Source organism: Pristiophorus japonicus, chromosome 1, assembly GCF_044704955.1.
Source record: "Pristiophorus japonicus isolate sPriJap1 chromosome 1, sPriJap1.hap1, whole genome shotgun sequence".
NCBI classification, from domain to species: domain Eukaryota; kingdom Metazoa; phylum Chordata; class Chondrichthyes; family Pristiophoridae; genus Pristiophorus; species Pristiophorus japonicus.
In genome coordinates this window covers 20,675,736-20,691,621 of record NC_091977.1, presented here as the reverse complement: position 1 = coordinate 20,691,621, position 15,886 = coordinate 20,675,736, and the positions used below count along the sequence as shown (strand labels likewise).

The 15,886-nt window shown below is 45.9% G+C and overlaps 1 protein-coding gene across 6 annotated transcripts in view; it reads right to left on the bottom strand.

Annotated features, from left to right (window-relative positions):
- Positions 1-15,886, bottom strand: part of palld (palladin, cytoskeletal associated protein) — a 508,296-nt gene that overhangs the window by 68,231 nt on the left and 424,179 nt on the right. The gene's annotated exons all lie outside the window — the stretch shown is intronic.

Genomic DNA, 15,886 nt, shown 5'->3' with positions numbered 1-15,886 from the left:
GTCATCTATTCTCAATCGCACTTGGGGCAATTTTAACCCAACGAGGGGAACGGGCGAAACGCTGGTTTTAAACCACCAAACGATTGATCTCTCTCCGTTGGAAGTCAATATCGGGCGGGGTATAAATCAGATGTTCCACTTGGGATTCCCGCCTGGCTGGTTGAGTTGATATTACCCACCATCCCGAGTGATTCTTGAGAGGGGTGGGGGGGGGGGGCGGAAAAAGACCAATAATTTACATACTATAAATTCTTTAAAAGACACGGAAATTGTCATGTATGTACTTTCCATTTGTAGCCACCAGATGGTGTCATTGTAGGAGGCCACTGAACAGCACGCACATGGTGCTGCTCAGGTATAAAAGGTCAGCCATTTTGAGGCGCACAGACACTTTGGGCCTAAATAAAGCAGAGCCAAGGTTGTACCTTGCTTAATGAAACAGTACTCAGTTTGAACCTTTGTTTGCATACATAACAGAAACAAATTTGGAAGCCAAGATCTAGCAGCCTTATCGTGGCATTATATCAGTTACAAAGTAGAAACAACATATCACATATACACACACACACACAGAAAATCCCCAAGTAACTTCAGGCATGTTCATTAAAAAATGTCATTAAAGTCAAACAGACATTACAGGAGGAGTGATTGAGGTTTTGTTTCATTCAATGTAGAATGTATCGTGTGACGATCAGGCTGAATGGTGATGTCAATTCAACTCCATTGTGAAAGACTTTAGGAAATGGAACTTGTACTTTCAGTAAAGACATTGGAGAGGCAAGCCCCAGTGAAACTCCTGCAATTATGTAGCGCCATATAAATGGTCACAAAGCAGTCCAATTACTGCCACGAGTCAGAATGTATCACACTGGGTCTTGTCCAAGTGTAAACCCCCCATGTCAGGAGTACGGACATGCTCGACCCAACATTCCCAAGACTTGGAATTTGCAGGATATCGGCTTATTTTCTTGCATTTGCAACCACAAGAGGAAAAAAAAACTCAGGCATTGATTTTGTAGAGGCAACATTAAAATTCTTCAGCTCTGCCTTATGCGGACACACAGAAAATCAGAGCGCATCTGATTGCGATTTACAGTAATTTCCCCAGCAGAACTCCCAACTTCTCTCTCTCTCTCTCTCTCTCTCGGCGATAATTAGGGGAATTATGATAATGACAGTAAAACTCAGTTGGTACATTTAGTGGGTTCCTACCCATGTGGAGGGTTGGTCATCTGGCAAAAACCTCGACAGAGCCAGCTCAGCTTTGCCAGTGTTCACAGAAATGCCATCTAACCATGACACATGTTCGGACCAGCGACAACATTTCTTGTGACGTGACTGTTCAGAATAGAATACAAAGCCACAGGAGGTCATCATGCTGAAATTGCGTGGTGCTCTGATCATGACTCAGCTGGAGCACCGTGTCTAGCTGTGGTCACAAAGACACAAGGAAAGACATTCCAGCATTATAGAGCAGAGCCACCAGACTGGCCCTCAAAGGTCAGAGTTAGAAGGGAAAAAAAAAATGGGGCTTTTTAAAAAGCTTTGAAAAAGGAGGAGGTGCGCAAGAGGGGAGGCTATGGGAGGAATACAAGAATTAGTGATATGATAAAAAGGTAATGTGTCAGCTGTGGCTCAGTGGGTAGCATCTGTGATGTATGTAACTATGTAATACTTGCCACCAGAGGGCGCGACTGTTGGAGTCCTAATGGTCACCTGCACACACGTGTAGGGCCAGTATAAAAGGTTGGCTGTCATGTTTAGGCACTCTGGAATTGTAATAAAGACTAAAGTCACACTAAGTTTAGTTCACAGTAGTCAGCCTTGTGGAGTTCTTCTATACACAACAGCACCCTTGCCTCACCCACTCGAGGCTTGAGCACAAAACCAAGGCAGACACTCCAGTGCAGTGCTGAGGGAGTGCGGCACGGTCAAAGGTGCCGTCTTTCGGAAAAGACCAAGGTCCCGCCTGCCCTCAGGTAAAAAGTTCCCATGGTACTACTTCAGACAAAAGCAGGGGAATCCTGGCCAATAATTATTCCTCAAATCTGGTTATTAACACATAGCTATTCGTGGGAGCATGCTGTGAGCTAATTGTCTGCCGTGTTTGCTACATTACAACATTGACTAATGATTCTGGACAGGGATGCAACACTGTAGCTGTTCCCCTGTGATAAGACGTTAGAATGCACGCTGTCCATCAAAAGGTTTCCCGGGTGGTTACAAGTGGTTAGCTTTTTAAAAAAAAACAGGATGGAGAGAATGTTAAAAGGCTCTGGTACCTTCCAACATAACCTCCTTGCTTGGAATTTCCCCATTTCATTTCAGCTGGTAAATCATCATCATAGGCAGTCCCTCAAAATCGAGGAAGACTTGCTTCCACTCAGTTCTCAGGTGACTGAACAGTCCAATACTGGAATTACAGTCTCCGTCACAGGCGGTACAGACAGTGGTTGAGGGTAAGGAAGGGTGGGACTGGTTTGCCGCACGGTCCTTCCGCTGCCTGCGCTTGATTTCTGCATGCTCTCGGCGATGAGACTAGAGGTGCTCAGTGCCCTCCCGGATGCTCTTCCTCCACTTAAGGCGGTCTTTGGCCAGGGACTCCCAGGTGTCGGTGGGGATATTGCATTTTATCGAGGCAGCTTTGAGGGTGTCCTTGAAAAGTTTCCTCTGCCCACCTTTGGCTCGCTTGCCGTGTAGGAGTTCAGAATAGAGCACTTGCTTTGGGAGTCTGATAATCCCCTCCTCCCTTCTCTGCCATTTTGCAGAGAATCAACCAAACAGATGCCAAATATTCAGGGTAGCCCAGACATCAGTCAGCAAGCTATTCAACTACATCATAGGTAGTCCCTCAGAATCGAGGAAGGTTTGCTTCCACTCAGTGAGTCCTTAGGTGGCTGAACAGTCCAATACGAGAACCACAGTCCCAGTCACAGGTGGGACAGATAGTCGTTGAGGGAAAGGGTGGGTGGGACTGGTTTGCCGCACGCTCTTTCCGCTACCTGCGCTTGATTATATATGTAAACCTGTAAATACAATGTTTAACCACCAGAGGGCTCATCCCCTGGAGTCCCAAGGGATCCCACAATCCCTTAGGAGCACAGGTACATAAGGAGGCCTCACAGGCTGGAGAGGCACTCTGGAGACCTTTAATAAAAGGACTACAGTCACACATTACTTTGAGCTTATAGTATCTGGTCAGATTCTTTATTCAATACATAACACACTCTACATGAGCATATTGCATCACCGCCAGACTCCATCCTATCCACAATACAAGCAGCGGTCACTCGATTGCAATCAGTTTAAAAAAAAAGTCAACAGAGGTTGGAAATCAGACTTGGGTCTTTCCCAGTGAGACTCAAATCATACAGCACAGGAGGCCACCTTGGAACTCGCTCTACTCGGAACTCCTACATGGCAAGCCTATCGTGCCTGTGCTGGCTCTTTTGGAAGAGCTATCCAATTAGTCCCACTCCCCCTGCTCTTTCCCCACAGCCCTTCAAATGTTTCCTTTTCCAGTATTTATCCAATTCCTATTTGAAAGTTACTATTGAATCTGCTTCCACCACCCTTTTAGGCTGTGCATTCCAGATCATAACTCGGTGTAAATAAAAAAAAAGAGTCTCCTCTCTTCTCTTCATTTACCAATTACGAGGAAATGGCTTCTCTCCATTTACTCAATCAAAAACTCCCACACACTGGATGAACCTACGGAAGCAGAAGGGGAGCTGGAATTCCCCTGGGAAAGTTGGTTTTCCAGCAACATCGCTGTGGTTGTTACTACTCTCTCCAAGAGGAACATTTCTTTTATCAGGGCGAAGAGATTTGGAACATTATCCCCAAAACCAAAATAAATGTGAACCTTTTAGAAATCGGAGGTGTTTCGTGTGGTTAATTTAAAAAAAAAAGCAGAGTTGGGTCAGTAAACAAATGAAGCATTATAACCAAATAAAAGACTGGCATTCAAATAAGAGTAATGTCTCTATGCTGCCTCCCACACAATGAATTCTTTTTGAAGTAGAGGCAGCATAGCGAGTGCTACAAACACAGCAAGCTCCCATAGTGACGAGATGAACTATCAATTCGAATGGCTCCACGGCATTGCCCCACCTCCATCCCTCTCCCCACACCCATCTCTGTACCCACCTCCAGCCCTACAACCCTCCCCCATCTCTGTACCCACCTCCAGCCCTACAAACTTCCCCCATCTCTGTACCCACCTCCTCCTGCCCTACAAACTTACCCATCTCTGTACCCACCTCCAGCCCTCCCCCATCTCTGTACCCACCTCCTGCCCTACAAACTTTCCCCATCTCTGTACCCACCTCCTGCCCTACAGCCCTCCCCCATCTCTGTACTCACCTCCTGCCCTACAATCCTCAAGCAATTGTCCCCCATTTCTGGCCAATTGAGAGTCCCTGACTTCCTTCGCTCCACCAAAGGCGGCCGTGCCTTCAGCCGTCTCGTTCCCAAGCTCTGGAATTCCCTGCACCTTTCTCTCGAGACACCTCATTAAAACTTACATGGACCACGATTTGGCTGGGTGTCCCAATTCCTCATGGGTGGCTTGGTGTCAATTCTGGTTTGAATGCTCTCCCGTGAAGCACTTTGGGAATGTTTTGCTGTGTTTAAAAAGGCACTATATAAAATGCAGATTGTTGGTTGGCCAGCAAGAGAAGCCCCTGCTCCTCTTCGCAGTGTGCTGCAGAGAATCTGCAACATCCACCTCAACAGGCAGATGGGGTGGGCCTCGGTTAAAGTGCCTCACTCGAAGTATTACTTCTCTCCCTCCTCCCCCGGGCACGACCCTCCCTCAGTATGGTGTCAACCGAGATTATGCGCTCAAGTCCAGGCGGGGGTTTGAACCCACGGCCTGTTGACACAACAGGAGGATTAACTGTTTTGCCCCGATCGCAAAAAATTAACATTTTAAAAAGAAATAATTGAGCTATAATCAGCTTCCCATGCAAGTCTCAAACTGCCTCATTTCTGGTGTCTACAATTGCATTAACTTTTCCTCCCTTCAAAGCCCTTATGGCTGCGCAAAGATAATATCCAATACCCAAAGCATTTAGCTGATAAATATCTCAAACTGGTTTGGTAACTCAACTAACTCCTGCCACGAATCGCACCTTTATCGAGTCTTGCACAACACTGCATTTATATAGCGCCTTTAACATAGTGAAACGTCCCAAGGCGCTTCAGAGGAGATTTTAAAAAAAACAGTTTAACACCGAGACGCACAAGGAGAAATTCAGGCAGGTGACCAAAAGCTTGGGCAAAGAGGTAAGTTTTAAGGAACGTCTTGAAGGAGGAAAGAGAGGTAGAGGCGCGGAGAAGTTCAGGGAGGGAGTTCCAGAGCTTAGGGTTGAGGCAACAGAAGGCACAGCCAGCAAAGGTTGAGCGATTATAATCAGGGATGCTCAAGGCAGAATTAGAGGAGCGCAGACATCTCAGGAGGGGGGGGCGGGGCGGGGCAGCGTTGTGGGCTGGAGGAGATTAGAGATAGGGAGGGGGCGAGGCCATGGAAGGATTTGTAAATAAGGATGAGAAATAGCTGGTCAGTTATAAACAGTATATAGCACGAACTACACGGAGTGGGAAACAAATAGTTAAATTAATGAAACAAAAAGTATTCGTGTGTTGCATGTCTCACCCTTCGCCAGCTCATCTGGTGTGAAGAAAGCAAAAAAATAAACTCACTTTGGTAATGGCACCCCGGACACTCAGGTTATACCCAAATGCTGGACAGTTGCTGATCTAACTGGCATTGCACTAAGCAAAGAGTCCCCAGTATTGTCGCTCCTTTTATCTATGCAACATTCTAGAGCCTCCTCATTTAAATATTGTCAGGAAATGCTTAGATGCTAATGATTCATTTCCAGTAAATTCTTTCCAGAGATACAAGCTCAAGTTTCCCTTCTCCACAGGGAAAAGCTCTTCAGTACTTCCATCCCTTAAATCAATTTGATTGGAGTACTTCCTCCTTCTCCAAGGCACTTTTTAAAGCCTGATTTTGACTCAACAACTTGCATTTCTATAGCACCTTTAATGTAGTAAAATCTCCCAATGTGCAAAGCCAGGAATATCAGGAGATAGTTGTGCCTGTAATCGCAATAACTTGTATTTTGAGAAAAACCCCACACACTTACACACCCAACCCTCCACGATTACTCTGCAGTCACCAGGAATTGAAAATGAATCATAGAATCATACAACTTGTATTTATACAAGCGCCTTTAACATAGTGAAATGTTCCAAGGCGCTTCACAGCATTAGGAGATAAAAAATTTGACACGGAGCTGCACAAGTAGAAATTAACACAGCTGACTGGTCAAAGAGGTAGGTTTTAAGGAGCGTCTTGAAGGAGGAAAGAGAGGGAGAGGTGGAGAGGTTTAGGCAGGGCGTTCCAGAGCTTGGGGCCCAGGCAACAGAAGGCACGGCCACTGATGGTGGAGTGATTATAAAAATCGAGCATCGTGATTATAATCAGCGATGCTCAGGAGGGCATAATTAGAGGAGCACAGACATCTCGGGGGGGATTGTGGGGCTGGAGGAGATGAGAGAGATGGGGAAGGGTGAGGCCATGGAGGGATTTGAAAATAAGGATGAGAATTTTGAAGTCAAGGCGTTGCTTAACCGGGAGCCACTACCATACAAAAGAGGCCGCTGTTCGGCCCATCGAGTCGGTGCCAGCTTTTACAAAGAGCAATCCACTTAGTCCCACTCCCCCTGCTCTTTCTTCATATCCCTGCAGTTTTTTTTTTAATAAATCCTTCCAGTATTTTTCCAATTCCCTTTTGAAGGCTACTATTGAGTCTGCCTCCACACCATCAGGCAACGTGTTCCAAATCCTAACCACTCGCTGCGTAAAAATGTTTTCCCTCGTGTCGCCTCTGATTCGTCTGCCAATCACCTCAAACCTGTGCCCTCTGGTTATCAACCCTTCTGCCAGTGGGAGCAGTTTCTCTATTTCCTCTGTCTAAACACTTTCATGATTTTAATCTCTTGGACACTGCTGGGAGCAATCCCCCGGGAGGAAAATAATGGGTGCATTCAGAAAATACTTTTATAAAAAAAAATAATTCTTTGAATACTTTTCTTTAGTAGTTATACGAATATTGGATAGAGGGGGAACAAAGGCAGTTTGACTGTGCAGGGCTGTGGGAGATGGGAAGACTCGTGATGAAAACCTCCAGGAATACATCTGGAGTTGGTGTCCCTTACGGGGATGGTTTCAGTTAATCCTGTGCGGAGAACCTATAATGGCTGGATCGAGTGGTCAATTCCCCCCCAAAAATTGAATTACTGGGAATGTAAATAGGGAAAAAGTGCAGCCAGAAGCCTAAAGCAAGCTTAAAAACACTTTGCTAGGGCGTATGGGTTCTGAAGTGTGACCAGGTCACCCAGTTAAATGATTGCATTTATCGACGGAGTGTGTCAAGTTCGGCCACTCTTATTGGCCGTATTGCTGGAGGTTATCACAGGACCACCCGCCTCCAACCGTCCTCACTCACACTCCCACCAGCGACCATCACATGTCCATCCTCGTGTCCCCTCCCCCAACCGCCAATCGGAAAGCAAACACTCTTCGTTACCCGATTGGATGGTGCTTGACTGTTGGGCAAACAGCCTTTTTCCTCATCTGTTTATTAGTGATAAAATAATTGAGAAATGTTCAAAAAAGTAAACGGGTGGGGGGGGGGGGGGGAAGTGCGTGAAAATTGGCAAGTTTCTGATCACTTCAGTGCAGCGCGTGGAGGTGGAGCATAGGACCACTATCAGCCCCAAGTCACACACCATCCTGACTTGGAAATATATCGCCCCGTTCCTTCAAAATCCTGGGACTCTCTCCCTAACAGCACTCCTTCACCACACGGACAGCAGCAGTTCAAGGAAGCGGCTCACCACCACCTTCTCAAGGGCAATTATGGATGACCTTGCCAGTGACACCCACATTCTAAGTGAATTAAAAAAAAAAAACAGGATTGGGCCCAGTCTTACCCCTTCCAACGCAGTCTACCTGCCAATAAACCTACTGACATTTACCGCCAATATTCGTGCATGAGTAATGTCTGCCTGGCCCAAGTACTAGGAACACCCATTGAACCAAATCCTTCAATCCCATATGTGGGAAGTTAGCCAGGGAACTGCCATTGGCAGCCATGCCTCCAGCCACCTGGGTTCCACTCTCTGGAATTCATTCCTGAGCCCTTCTGCGCAACAACCACAACATTCACCGTTAACCTCGTAAAAACATCCCAAGGAACTTCATCGGAGCGTAATCAAACAAAATTTGACATGGAGTCAGAGATATTGGAACAAGTGACCAAAAGCTTGGTCAAAGAAATAGGTAAGTTTTAAAAATCATCTTAAAATAGGAGAAAAATGTTGAGCAAGGCTTGCATTTATATAGCACCTTTCACAACCAAAGTGCACCTTTCATGACCATCTGACGTCTCAACGCACTTAACAGCCAATTAAGTACTTTGAGTGCAGTCACTGTTGATGTGGGAAATGCAGCAGCAAATTTGCACACAGCAAGCTCCCACAAACAGTAATGTGATAATGACCAGATATCCTGTTGACACTGGGGATAAATCCCTGCTCTTCAAAATAGATGGGATCTTTTGCGCCCACCCGAGAGAGCAGACCTGGGTTTAACGCCTCATCCAAATGACGGCACCTCCGACAGTGCAGCACTCCCTCAACACTGCACTGGAGTGTCAGCCTAGATTTGTGCGCTCAAGTATCTGGAGTGGCACCTGAACCCAAAACCTTCTGACTCAGAGGGAAGTGTGCTACCCACTGAGCCACACCGAGTTCTCACAAACAGCAATGTGATAATGGGCTGCCGTGTTTCCTACATTACAACAGTGACGACACTTAAAAGCTACTGCATTGGCTGTAAAGCGCTTTGGGACATCCGGAGGTCCTTTTCACATGAGGATTAGGGTTTCCAGTGAAGATGCATTAAAATGAGGTTGAAAGAATGGACTCGTTGGGATTATCCAGTAACCATCAGCAACCACAGGGTGGCGAGAGAGAGGTGGGGGGACACTGCGACTGACGTCAATAATCTGGATGAGCGAGCTTTGAAAATCAGCCAGTGGTACCCACCCGATTGCTATCGAGCGACAGCTGCTGGAAAATGCACACATGAGATGGGTGCCTCATGTGAAGCCTCCTGCAGTCAAATTGCCAGTTAGGGTTCACACATGAAGGATGCCCACCCGCTTGGTGTACTGGTGAGCGACTGATTCATGTGAAATTATACCACCAAAAATAGGATGCGTCTCTGTAGGAGTGGGTAGGAGAAATAGACCAGAAAATACATCACACACGGAGAAATATTAAATACATCTATGCTCCAGACTCTCCTGCTGAGCTGTGTTCTGGAACTGGACAGGATTCTTGGAATTGTTTACATTACTAGAGAAGGCATCTGTCTGATCTCCTATCAGCACTGGTTTCTTCTATAATGGAACAGGTGAAGTTAGAGAGCGAGAGCGAGAGCGAGAGCACAGTTAGCCTAACCTCTGTCGTTGGGAAATGCTGGAGTCCATTATTAAGGAAACAACAGCGGGACATTTGGAAAAGCATAATTCAATCAAGCAAAGCCAGCATGGTTTTATGAAAGGGAAATCATTGACACATTTGCTGGAGTTCTTTGAGGATGTAATGAGCAGGGTGAATAAGGGAATCAGTGAATGTGGTGTATTTGGATTTCCAGAAGGCATTCGGTAAGGTGCCACAAAAAAGGTTACTGCACAAGATAAAAGTTCACTGCGTTGGAGATAATATATTAGCATGGATAGAGGATTGGCTAATGAACAGAAAACAGTGTCGGGATCAATGGGTAATTTTCCATTTGGCAAACAGTAACTAGTGGGGTGCTTCAGGGATCAGTGCTGGGTCCTCAACTATTTACAATCTATATTGATGACTTGGATGAAGGGACTGAGTGCAATGTAGCCAAGTTTGCTGATAAAGATGGGTGGGAAAGTAAATTGTGAGTAGAACACAAAAAAAATCTGCAAAGGGATTATAGACAGACTAAGTAAGTGGGCAAAAATTTGGCAGATGGAGTATAATGTGGGAAAATGTGAGGTTATCCACTTTCAGAATAAAAAAAGCAAATTATAATTTAAATGTAGAAAAATTGCAAAGTGCTGCAGTGCAGAGGGACCTGGGGGTCCTTGTGCATGAAACACAAAGTTAATATGCAGGTACAGCAAGTAATCAGGAAGGCAAATGGAATGTTGGCCTTTATTGCAAGGGGGGGGGTAAGAGAGTATAAAAGCAGAGAAGTCCTGCTACAACTGTACAGGATATTGCTAAGGCCACACTTGGAGTACTGCGTACAGTTTTGGTTTCTGTATTTAAGGAAGGATCTGCTTGCATAGGAGGCTGTTCAGAGAAGGTTCACTAGGTTGATTCCAGAGATGAGGGGGTTGACTTATGAAGATCGGTTGAACCTATACACATTGGAGTTCAGAAGAATGAGTGCCGATCGTATCGAAACAGAAGATAATGAGGGGGCTCGACAAGGTGGATGCAGAGGGTATTTCCACTTATAGGGAAAACTAAAACTAGGGGACATAGTCTCAGAATAAGGGGCTGCCCATTTAAAACAGAGATGAGGAGAAATATCCAGAGAGTTGTAAATCTGTGGAATTCTCTGCCCCAGAGAGCTGTGGAGGCTGGGTCATTGAATATATTTAAGGTGAAGATAGACAGATTTGAGCGATAAGGGAGTAAAGGGTTATGGGGAGCAGGCGGGGAAGTGGAGCTGAGTCCACGCTTGGATCAGCCATGATCTTATTAAAATGGTGGAACAGGCAAATGGCCTACTCCTGCTTCTATTTCTTATGTTATGTTCCCAGTTTACAACAAAAACAATATTAAAAATCCTGCGTAATAAACCGAAGACTTGAAAGCAGCTCGAAATAGTGCCATGGGATCTTTTACATCCACCTGAGGGGGCAGACGGGGCCTCGGTGTTCACCTCATCTAAAAGATGGTATCTCTGACAGAGTGCTGAACTCCCTCAGTGCTGCACTGGGACTGTGTGCCCAGATTATGTGCTCGTCTGAGTGGGACTTGAACGCTCAACCTTCTGCCTCAGTGCCGAGAGTGCTACCCACTAAGCCAAGACTGACTTTCTAGAAATCAGAAAAATTACAACACAAAAAGGAGGCCATTCAGCCCATGTCGGAAGAAAAATAGCTCCCCAGCCTAATCCCACCTTCCAGCTCTTGGTCTGTAGCCCTGTAGGTTACAGCACTTCAGGTGCTCATCCAAGTACTTTTTAAAAATGTGGTGAGGGTTTCTGCCTCTACCACCCTTTCAGGCAGTGAGTTCCAGACCCCCACTACCCTCTGGGTGAAGAAAATTCTCATCTCCCTTCTACAAACTACTTTAAACTATGCCCCCTGGTTGTTGACCTCTCGGCCAAGGGAAATAGGTCGTTCCTAGCCACCCTATTTAGGTCACAATTTTAAACACTTTAATAAGGTCTCCCTCAGCCTCCTCTGTACCAAAGTAAACAACCCCAGCCTATTCCTCTGAAAGTTTATCAAAAAATCAGACACTTTGACTTTCCGACCTTGCACTCCCAATGCTTCGGCAACATACAATAATTTGGAATTTATTCTCTGCAGCACAGGCAACATCATCATCATAGGCGGTCCCTTGTATCGAGGATGACTGACTTCCACGCCAAAAAGGGACGAGTTCACAGGTGTTTCAATGAAGGACCTAATATTCCAGGTCCTGAACTACATCTTGAAGGGTGGAAGATGCCTGTGCATGGATTATTTTAACGTGTGGTGGCTGTTGCACACCAGCCACCACACAGGCTTGAGAGAGCTCGGTCTTGGACCAGTGGCAAGGATTACCCAAGACGGCTGGAGACCAGCTCTGTTGCACGGGCCTAGTGCGCACACATGTTGGTGTGGGCTGGCCTATGCTGCCCCTGGGCCCTCACATCTTCTGGGCCCCGAACTAACTTCTCCTGGGACCCAATCACATTTCTCCACGATATCTCACCGCTCCAGCTGTAACTGTCCAAACTCCAATCACCAACCTGGGTTATTGACAGGCAACAGGTGGGAGACACCTTAGAGCTCTGATTTAAGGAGTTGATGGTTACCAATTGCTTCATTTGTATGTAGCTTCTTTAACGTGTATAGGTATTCGCCATGGCTCAGTGGGCAGCACTCTCGCCCGAGTCAGAAGGTTGCGAGTTCAAAGTCCCACTCGAGACTGGAGCACAAAAATCTAGACGGACGTTCCAGTGCAGTGCAGCACTCAGAGGTGCCGTCTTTCAGAGGAGACGTTAAACCGAGGCCCCGTCTGCCCTCAGGTGGATGTAAAAGATCCTACGACACTATTTCGAAGAAGAGCAGGGGAGTTATTCCCGGTGTCCTGGCCAATATCCATCCCTCAGCCAACCTCGTCAAAAACAGATTATCTGGACATCAGATGTAAACCATCTCAAACAACACGTGTGTATGAAATGTCCCCGAGGGGAGATTGGTGCTCGGAGACCTGTAATCTCCGTCCAATTCCCACCCCCGCCCATTTACTTTTCTTCCTCTGGTCACTCCTGATCCAAAAAAAAAAAGAAGAATCCAGCTCAGTGTTTTTTTAAATCCTTCCTTGGAGATCTGTTGGCAGATCAGGAGACACTCCCAATTTAGGCACCTACATTTCTACTACAAAGTGGCCTCCAATGGTAGGAATACCACATGGCTGGTGTGTGTGGCACTCCATCTATGTAAAACCGTCCTCAAAAACAGAACCTTTCCTTTAATGAGTTTAGATAATAGTCTGCGCACAAACACACACGTTTTCTCTTGACAGTTGCACATTCCAACACATAACCCAGCCTCGAGCTCACTATTCCTTCCCGACTACATGGGTACAAAATAAAACAACGGCAGGATATCTTCCCCCCCTCAGAAGCGTCTGTTTTTAAATGTCCATTTAACGCAAAGTGCTGGGAACACCTGAGTCAGTCAGCATCAGAAGCAGAAAAGGGTTAAGATTTTTCATCAGAGCTGGCAACCATCTCCTGCCTGCTCCATTAGGAATACGGAGTAGGCCATGCAACCCCTCAAAAAACATGTATGATTATTTATAAAACAATAGAAGGATGGAATTTTTTTGGGGGTGGGGGAGGAAAATTTGGAATAAACACCACGATGAGAAATTGACAATCGTAACTTCTGAAAGCAGTATCCAAATTGAAGTCTATCATAGAAACACAGAAATTAGGTACAGGAGCAGGCTATTCGGCCCTTCACCGCCATTCAATAAGATCATGGCTGATCCCTTCGGCCGTAAGGGCCATATCCAACTCCCTTTTGAATATATTTAGTGAATTGGCCTCAACAACTTTCTGTGGTAGAGAATTCCACAGGTTAACCACTCTCTGGGTGAAGAAGTTTCTCCCCATCTCGGTCCTAAATGGCTTACCCCCTTATCCTTAGACTGTGACCCCTGGTTCAGGAACTCCCCAGCAATGGGAACATTCTTCCTGCCTCTAATCTGTCCAATCCCGTCAGAATTTTATATGTTTCTATGAAATCGCCACGTGGCTGTTCTGTTAGAAAGAATGCTCCTACAGTTTGGACAACAAACAGATTATCCTGTTGGGAGAAGAGGGGATAGGAAAGGGGCATAATTGGGAGATCTTTCTTGTATTATTGCTCATTTCTCACACCCCAATTTCCTCCAGCCCAGCCACAAAATCATTTGATGGTCCAATACTGTAAAGAGCCATGTTAAAGGAACCCCACGCGGTTATAGTTAGAAGGGACAGTTCTATAACTATCTACTGCTCCTTCGCCAAACATGACGTTGCATTAGATCCTCTTTCCACAAAGCACATGTTGCACAGCTGAACTCAACATGTGGTCCTTCCACAATCATTTACATGGCAATCGATCATCAGTAATTACATTTGTACAGACATCACACTTCAGCTTTGGATAGACTTCAGCCAATATCATGTTGCAGCTTTATCGTAACACACGTAGCTCTGCAGTGCCACTTCAGGGAGACTGCATTCATATAACAATTGCACTCTTGCTTGTGAGCAGGGTTGCTCTGCAACGATGTGGCCAAGTGGATCTCAGCCTCGTGTCCCAATCCCTCCCCAAGGCCTCGCTCCCCCCCACCCCCCCTCTGATTACCAATGTCCTCCAGCCCTCTGAGAACTCTGCGTTGCTCCCAACCGTGGCCTCCTGCACATTCCTCGCCCCCATCATTGGCAGCCCGGTTTAGGCCCCAAGCTCGAATTCCCTCCCCTAACTCCCCCCTCCTTTCTCTCCAAGACGCTCCTTAATATACTTCCTTTACCAGCCATTGGTCACCAGCCTCAATATCTCCTCCTTTAGCTCAGTGTCTGAATCCACACGAAGCACCTTGGAGTGTTTTACATTAAAGGTGCGACATAAATGCAAGTTGTTATTGAATTCCTTGATTGGAGGACTTTAAAAAAAAAAGTGTTAAATGTTTATGGTAGTTCTTACAAAATACAAAGTATTTTAGACAAAATATATATTAGCAAAGCCTCATCCTGTAAAGTATTTACTTCATGGATTCTTTGCTTAAGAATTCATAGCAACACACTGTTGGTTTATTAATAACATTATTCATTGCCAGTTGTTCCACCAGGCTCACAACTGCACACCTCATCGTGGATGCCGAGACCCAACTGACTGGGGTTTTATTGTCTAATCATGTGACTAGCTAAGCCACTCACAATGCAACAGCTCTACAAACCAGTGAGCATCTTCACCAGTTCATACATTACACATCCCTAGAACAGTAAACATATCCTAGCAAACTATTTGGAGAATCAGGGCTCGGACCTGTATTTCCTGCAGTTCCCTGTTGGACTGATGGGGAGCACCCCGTTTTGACTACTTCCAGCAACTAATCACACATTCTCGCCTCCCATTCTACTCTAAATGTAGCGTTGACTCCTCGCTGGGTTATTGCATTATATTTTACATAGAATTTACAGCACAGAAACAGGCCATTCAGCTCAACAGGCCCGTGCCAGTGTTAATGCTCCACACGAGCCTCTTCCCACCCCTCTTCATCTAACCCCATCCTTCTAGTCCTTTCTCCCTTATGTTTATCTAGCTACGCAGCCCCCCCGCCCCACCTCTAAAATGAATCTCTGCTATTTGTCTCAACTACTCCTTATGGTAGTGTGTTCCACATTCGCACCAATCTAGTGTAAGCTGTGGCTCAGTGGGGAGCACACTGAGTCAGAAGGCTGTGGGTTCAAGTTCCATTCCAGAAACTTGAGCTGGCACTCCAGTATAGTACTGAGGGAGAGCTGCACTATAGGACAGTGCCATCTTTCGGATGAGACGTTAAACAGAGGCCCCATCTTCCCTCTCAGGTGGATGTAAAAGATCTCATGCGCTATTTCGAAGAAGAGCAGAGGGAGTTATCCCCGGTGTCCTGGCCAATATTTATCCCTCAATCAACATAAAAACATTATCTGGTCATTATCACCTTGATGCTTGTGGGAGTTTGCTGTGTGCAAGTTGGCTGCCGCGTATCCCACATTACAACAGTGACTACAGTCCAAAAGTATTTCATTGGCTGTAAATTGTTTTGGGACGTCCGGTGATGGTGAAAGGCACTATATAAATGCAATACTTTCTTTCTGGGTAAAGAATTTCTCCTGAATTCCCTACTGGATTTATTAGAGACTCGCTTATATTTATGGACCCCTAGTTTTGGTCTCCACCAACAAGTGGAAACATCTTCGCTATGTCTACCCTGTCAAACCCTTACATAAGGTTAGGCCTCTATGGTGATGATTCTGCTACCACAGCCTAGGGGCCACTGACCA